The following is a 6,750-nucleotide window of genomic DNA, read 5'->3' on the forward strand; positions in this document are numbered from 1 at the left end:
CCCTCCCCCTCCCTCCATCCCTCCTTCCCTCCCTCCTTCCTCCCTCATTCAGCAGAGGATCTGGGGTCCCTGCTGTGTACTGAGCACTGGGGCTTCATCAGTGAGCACCCCCCAAACCACATGGCCACGTCCCCTGTGGGAGGTGACGGGGGCAGTCCTCAGGGCTAGCAGTGGTGATGAGCACCAGGAATCGGCTCCTGAAAACACAGGCCAGTTGCACAAAGAAAAGAATGGAAGACCCAAACTTAGAACTTCCTCTAGAAAAGTCTAGTCCTGAAAAGTAATGAAAAGTAAGTATATCTTAGACTTCATGCAATGTGAGTTCCACTGGCAGGTACCTACTGATTCCTAGAACCAACAAAGACTAAATCATCCAGTGTCGACTGCGGTGTTGTGACCCAACATTTCGGACCAAATGCCAGCATTTCAGCCAACATCTCCAGGGTCTGAGTTTTCCCAAGGGTCTCTGCAATTCTCTGATCCTTCCAACAAACTCCTTGGGAAGCTCTGTCCTGTCGTCTTCCTTGTCTCCTGCTTCTTCTGGGACCCTTCCATGGCCTCCCCGACAGGGTCACCCCCTCCAGGATTCCCTGTGCCCTCTGGCCTGACACCCACATCCTATGTTGGGTCCTGTGAGCCTGGTGCTTTTTGCAAGGACTGTGTGCTCCCTCTTGGGTCACTTGCCATCTCCCTTGTAGTGGCCTGCCTCTTCCTGCGCTGGGTCTCCTCTGCGCAGTCTGTGAGGATGGACTGTGCCCATGTCATGGGCATGGAAGCAAGATTCCAGAAGGTCCAGAAACCTGCTCCCAGTCCCAGCGTGTAGAGCCTGGGTCAAGGATGGTCCGCGAGCAGAAGAAGACTTGGGCCCAGGGAGACTGAGGGAGGATGTGGCACAGTGAGCCTGCAGGAGGAGAGTGAGCACTGTGGCGACATGGCATAAAGGCCTGCTGGGAAACAATGTCACACTGGCTCTGGCCACCGGGCTGGGGGTTGTCAGGGTATCCACCCACCAAGGCTGTAGGCTGACAGTGACTGGCAGGAGAGGAGGTGCATCTGATGCAGGAGAGAACCCTCAGGCAGAGAGGAGGGGGCAGGTGCCCCCCCAGCAGCTGGAGGAACTCAGGGTATCCACCCTCCCGGGGTGCAGGATGGCAGTGGCCGGCAGGGAAAGAGGCACCTGGTACAGGAGAGAGCCCTCAGGCAGAGAGGAGGGGCAGGCTCTCCCCCAGCAGCAGGTGCACTGGGGCAGGCTGAGGGCTCATCCGTGGACAGCCGTGCCTGCAACTGGGGTCTCCAAACAGACCCCCTCCTCAGGCTCAGCACAAGCTTGTCTGGATGGTCTTTGTCTCCCAAATACAAAGTCTGGCCCAGGACCCTCCTCAAGCCCCAACTCCCAATCCTTTGTGCTCAGCTCAAGTGACAAGAAATGCCCAATAGTTTAGGTGGTGTTGGGTGCACAGGGACATTTGCTTCTCTGGCCCATGCTGTAACATTGCTGGCATTTTAAAGATCTCAGGGCTTTGAATGGAAAACAGTAGGATGCCGGGGACCCCAGTCGGCTTTCGGGAAACCTGCCTCTGGGCCTTGCAGCCCTCCCATCCCACCAGCTCTGCTCAGAATCCCTCCAGGTCACAGACCCACAGTCTTGGCTCCTCAGATGCCCGGACGAAGCACCTTCAAAACGCGATCCCGGTGGGGCAGCAGGACACCCTGCGGATTCCAGCAAATTCACCTCCCAGAAACTGAGGATACTGCTGGACGAGCTGTCTGAAAACAGCCATGTCAGGTTTCCAGGAAGATACCAGAGGCACAGGAGTAACTGAGGAGCATCTGAAGGTCAGGTAGGGGCCGTCAGAGCTTCCAGACCCTTCTTCCCTAAAGCTCCTCATTCCTCAGCCTTTCTTCCTCTGATTCTGCCTGGTTTCTATTTGCCCCAACTGTTATCCATTGCCTTAGGCAGCAGAGACTCACGTATGCCTTTAAATCTTTTGGACATTGAATGTCCTCCAGTAGCCACTTCACTACTGGGAGAGTTGGTAGCAAGCAAGAAGTCCCAGAGGACTCCAAGGGTCTGGACTTGGTGTTTCCCTCTCCTGAGATGGGGACACCTGTGGGAGTTGCAGCTGGTCAGTTGGGGGAGGGCAGCAGGAACCTGACATAGACAGATGGGGTATAGGTGAGGACCGGGGCCCCCGGGTTATGTGCCTGGCATCTGGACTGAACAGGTCTTCAGAGCTGCAGACTGGCTGGGATCATCTTCAGGCTGAGGAGGAAAGTGAGGGGAGCAGAGGGGACTGAGGAAGTTCGGCTCAGACAGGAGAGGGCTGAGCCACACTTTTTGGGGGAAAGTGGGTCAGGTTCAGGCTCAGAGAGACAGACCTTGAGGCCATTATGCTACGTGAAATAAGCCAGTCCCTAATGGACCGACACCGGAGGACCCCACTTGGGAGGGATGGAGAGCACTCCCATTCACAGAGGTGGAAGGAGCTGCTGGGTGCTGGGGCTGGGGAAGGAGAATGGGGTTTAGGCTTTCGTGGGTAGAGGTTCAGTTTGGGATGATGAAAACATTGTGGCGATGGACAGAGGTAGCCAGTGCAGAACAGGGAATATACTTATTGCCACTGAAACATGCTTCATGGTATCAGCTGTATGTCCATTATACCACAATACAAAATGAGTCATGAAGTCCGGGCCATCGCGAGTCCCTGGAGGGCCCAGGAGCAGGGAGCCTGTATCTTAGTTCTCGCTCTCATGCTCTGCCCCTTGTTGGGTGACTGAGCTCAGTAAATGCTTGCTAAGACACAGTGCAGGCAGCTGGTCCAGAGAAAGTGCACAAGTGCAAACCCACTGGTGGGCACTGAGGAATCCCAAGGGGACGCACATCCAGACGGAGCGAGTGCCCACATTTCACAAACACCAGCACAGAAATAGCCATTTAAACCAAGGCGGGAACCTTATATTGCCCAGGGGACTCCACGCTCTTGGAAGCCGTGCTAGTGGCCACGGCCAAGGACTCTGGTGGCGAGGGCACTGGGGGGTCTGAGAGGTGGCTCGGCGCACCCTGACCCTGAAGCCCCATGGCCGCGGTGAGGTGTAAGGACTGGGAGGGAAGACCCGGCCAGCACCTGTTCTGGTCCATGGCTGCTACAGGACTGCTCCCAGCCCCAACAGGAGATTTCTGTTTAGAACCACGGAGAAAACCTTTTCCCTCAATTGTTCTTTTTAAGATGGTTGCTCAGCATTGACACAGAAAAACATCTGATATAAAACTGGAGCCGTTCACAGCTGTAAAGGACACAGAAATGATCAAAATGTAGTGACCACAAAGAGAGGAACTTATGCCCCCAAGCAGGCCTCCTGTGCGCAGGAGTGGTTGGGGCGCTGGCGTGCCCGTGCAAGCAGTGCTGGGTTCCACTGTTTCCCTCAAGGGGACAGAAGTAGGAATCTGCTCTGATGGCTCCGCTCAAGGCAGCACCTCCTGATGGAGACGGGGGCAGCCCCTCATGAGTTCTGGGTGTCCTGGTGATTCTTGGGCACAGCCATGGATCTCAGCTTCTTCATGACCCGGGGAATGATGGGGCGGCCAGCCCAACAGCCGTGGGTCTCACAGGTCCTCCAGGGACAGCACCTTGGTGGGCCTGTGGCCTGGCAGGTACCTCTTGAGGTGGCACTTATCGGACCACACGGCCTCAATGCCATTGGGCCAGTTGACCCCCATCACCTGGTGACAGGCTGAGGTCAGTCGGGGAACCTCCACCACCAAATCCCAAAAAAGGCCCCCATGTAGTAAAAGTTGCCCTGGTCCCTGGGGATGTGGCTCTGGGACTGTGTCCAGCGCTCGTAGCTCAAGTCCTCATGGGCTGCCCAGTAGAAAACGGGGTGTGGGGTGCCAAAGAGGGGGGATAGGATCTCCATGCCCACATGGTCCCAGAACTTCATTCCCGCATCCACGTCCACGCACACCTGGTCTTCCACGTCACAGAAGAAGCGCTGCTCGTGGAAGCGGCTGATCATTGCTCTGTGCTGCATGGACACATCCTGCCAGAGCAGGATGCCGTGTACCTCGAGGACCACTACTCTCCGGCCCTCCCAGAGTGGCCCACGGGGCACAGCAACCAGCTGGTCGGTGAAGACGTAGTAAGTGACCCTGTGTCCACCATGAGGAACACCACCCTTCGGCCTACCTGGAGGGGCACACGGGGCCCGGCAGCCGGCTGATTGGTGAAAACCTAGTAGTTGACCCCGTGCCCTACCATGAGGTCCTTCTCTGGTGTCTGCAGGAACAGCTCCAGGAAGACCACGTATCCACAGGGGCAGTGGACAGGGCAGGAAGAGGGTCACTGCAAGAGGCTGGCAGCAGGACACCAGAGTTGGGGCCCATGGACATGTGCACCTTCTTCAAGGGGGTGGGCCCTGGGCTGCTTTAAGCAACAGCCAACTCCTGACCTTCCTGATGGAATCTGCCAGCAGTACCTCCCTAATATCTGTTCCCCGAGATGGGGGTCATCAGCAGCCTGTCTTCCAAAGGGGAGCCTGAGGCTTTGGAGGCTGGAAACCCATGCAACCCCACAGTCAGCATGCTGGAGCCAGGAACACTCCGCCTGTGCTGAGCTCCTGGGCAAACCCTGCAGGTGCCCTCCACTGGCCACCCCCCTGCAGATCCCATCCCCACCTTCCAGGAAGGAAACACCTTTGGGCACAGCCCTCATTTCTATGTCTTACAGAGCGGCTAGGATCAGCAGGGCCGGACACCAGTCCCACTTTGCTTTGAGTGGGCTGCCGCTGGCCCCCGCAGACATGTCTCCACTTCCTGTAGGGTCCTCCCTGGAAGGCTACTGGGCATCCTGCTGACAAGGTGCTCAGTAAGCCACTGGTATTCCTAGGAGGGGTCACCCTCAAACTCTGCCACATCAGGAATCAGGTCCAGCCCGTGGACAGGGAAGGCAAAAGACGACACCAGGAAGAAGAGGGGGCTTGCTTTGGTCCCAGGCTTGAATCCAAGGGTGTAAGTTTCCAGGTCCAGTCTACATCTCCCCGGCCCCAAATGGTTGGAAGTCTTGTCCAACCACGTTCCATGGCTGGTCGCCCTTTAAGGGTACTACCTGCTCCCCCCTGTGAGGACAGCAGGTCCCCCATTATAGGCAAGCGTTGTGAGCCCCTCTGAGACTGATGTTTTTGCATAGGCGCTAAGGCTACTTCCCTGTGCATGCCCCACACCCAGCAGGTTAGTAAATCACTCACACAGGGAAGGCGGGCACTACATTTAAATAGGGGATAAGCACACTCAACCAGCAGACATGAGTCAGGTCACCAGAGGGCAAGCCCAGACCCAGCCAATGGGGGAACAAGCCAGATATGAAGCAGGGGGATAGAAGAGGGATCCCGGCAGAGGGCAGAGCAAAAGCAAAGGCTTGTAGTCAGGCCCAGGGCACATGTGGGACGACCACACACTTGGGTGGCCCACAGAAGGGTGGCTGTGGTGGAAGAGGTGAGGCTGGAGAGGATGGGCAGGAGGGGAGCAGACCACAGAAAGGCCCAAAGGTTATGTTCCGAAAATATCACTCTAGTTACAGAGGAGAATGGGTTCTGTGCAGCAGAGGAGAGGGAGAACCTAACCCTAAACCTAATCCCTAACTCCTAACCCTAACCACTATTACCAACCCCACAAAATCAGCAAAATACATTCCTGTACCTTTCTTAAAAGAGATGTAAGAAGCCAGATCAGAAGAATTGCAAAACCAAGAGTTCATAGACCATGCACCCTAAGCAAGTGACTCTGCACAAACACCTCAAAGGTTATTCAATAGAGTGAAACAAGCAATGTTATACAGCACAATGAATTTTTAATAAATCATGTGGTCATATTAATTGATGCAGAAAATGTTCTAACCAAAGTCCAAAGTCTGTTGCTGATATAAATACTCACGAAAGCAGGAGTAAGGAGTAATTTTCTCATTAAATCTCTAGCAAACACCATGCTTAAGTCTGAAGATGGACAGCTCTACTCTGAAATCAGGAACAAGGACAGGTTGTTGGTTTTCACCTGTTGCTCAATGTTGTACTGAAAATTCTACCCAGAAGGATAAGCCAAGAAAGAAGGCATCCACATGTGAAAGGAAACACTAGAACTCTGTCTAATCAGAGACCAGGGATAACATCATCTTGCATAGAGCTTCCTAAATAATCAACAAAAATGATTACAGCCAGTTACCTAATTCAGCACAGTTACAGGACAAAATATCAATACACAAAAATCTCTCTTATTTTATACACTAGCAATGAATCATCCAAAAAGGAATTTAAGAAAACAATTCCATTTTAGGGAACATCAACATTAACAAATTTTTAGGTATAGAAGTAATCAAGGTGCACATCTTGTACACTGAATGTTACAAAAATTGCTGAAAGAAAGTAAGGGAAACCTAAATAATTCTGAAGACACCCCATGGTGAGGAAAAAACATGCTATTGATAAGATGGCAGTAGAACACAAGGCGATGTGGAAATTCAATGTGTTCCCAACAAAATTCACAAAGGCCTTTGGGAAGAAATGCACAAGCTAATCCTAACAGTCATATGGAATTTCAAGGGACCACAAGTTAGCCAGAACAATCTTGAAAAAGATAATCAAAGGTGAAAGGTCATACTTCCAAAGTTCAAATCTAATAAAAAAGCAATAGTCAAGAAAACGTTGTGATACTGTTGTAAAGGTATGCATTCACCCTGAAGCAAATAATACATTATATGTTAA

General features: G+C 53.2%; 1 pseudogene; it reads right to left on the reverse strand.

Annotated features, from left to right (window-relative positions):
• Positions 1-3,501: 3,501 nt before the first annotated feature.
• On the reverse strand, positions 3,502-4,799 carry LOC148162926 (histo-blood group ABO system transferase pseudogene; annotated as a pseudogene).
• Between the last annotated feature and the right edge of the window lie 1,951 nt (positions 4,800-6,750).

This window comes from Eumetopias jubatus, unplaced genomic scaffold (genome assembly GCF_037043125.1).
Source record: "Eumetopias jubatus isolate StellerSeaLion01/CBP00866 unplaced genomic scaffold, mEumJub1_p1.0 scaffold_12, whole genome shotgun sequence".
Classification (NCBI taxonomy): domain Eukaryota; kingdom Metazoa; phylum Chordata; class Mammalia; order Carnivora; family Otariidae; genus Eumetopias; species Eumetopias jubatus.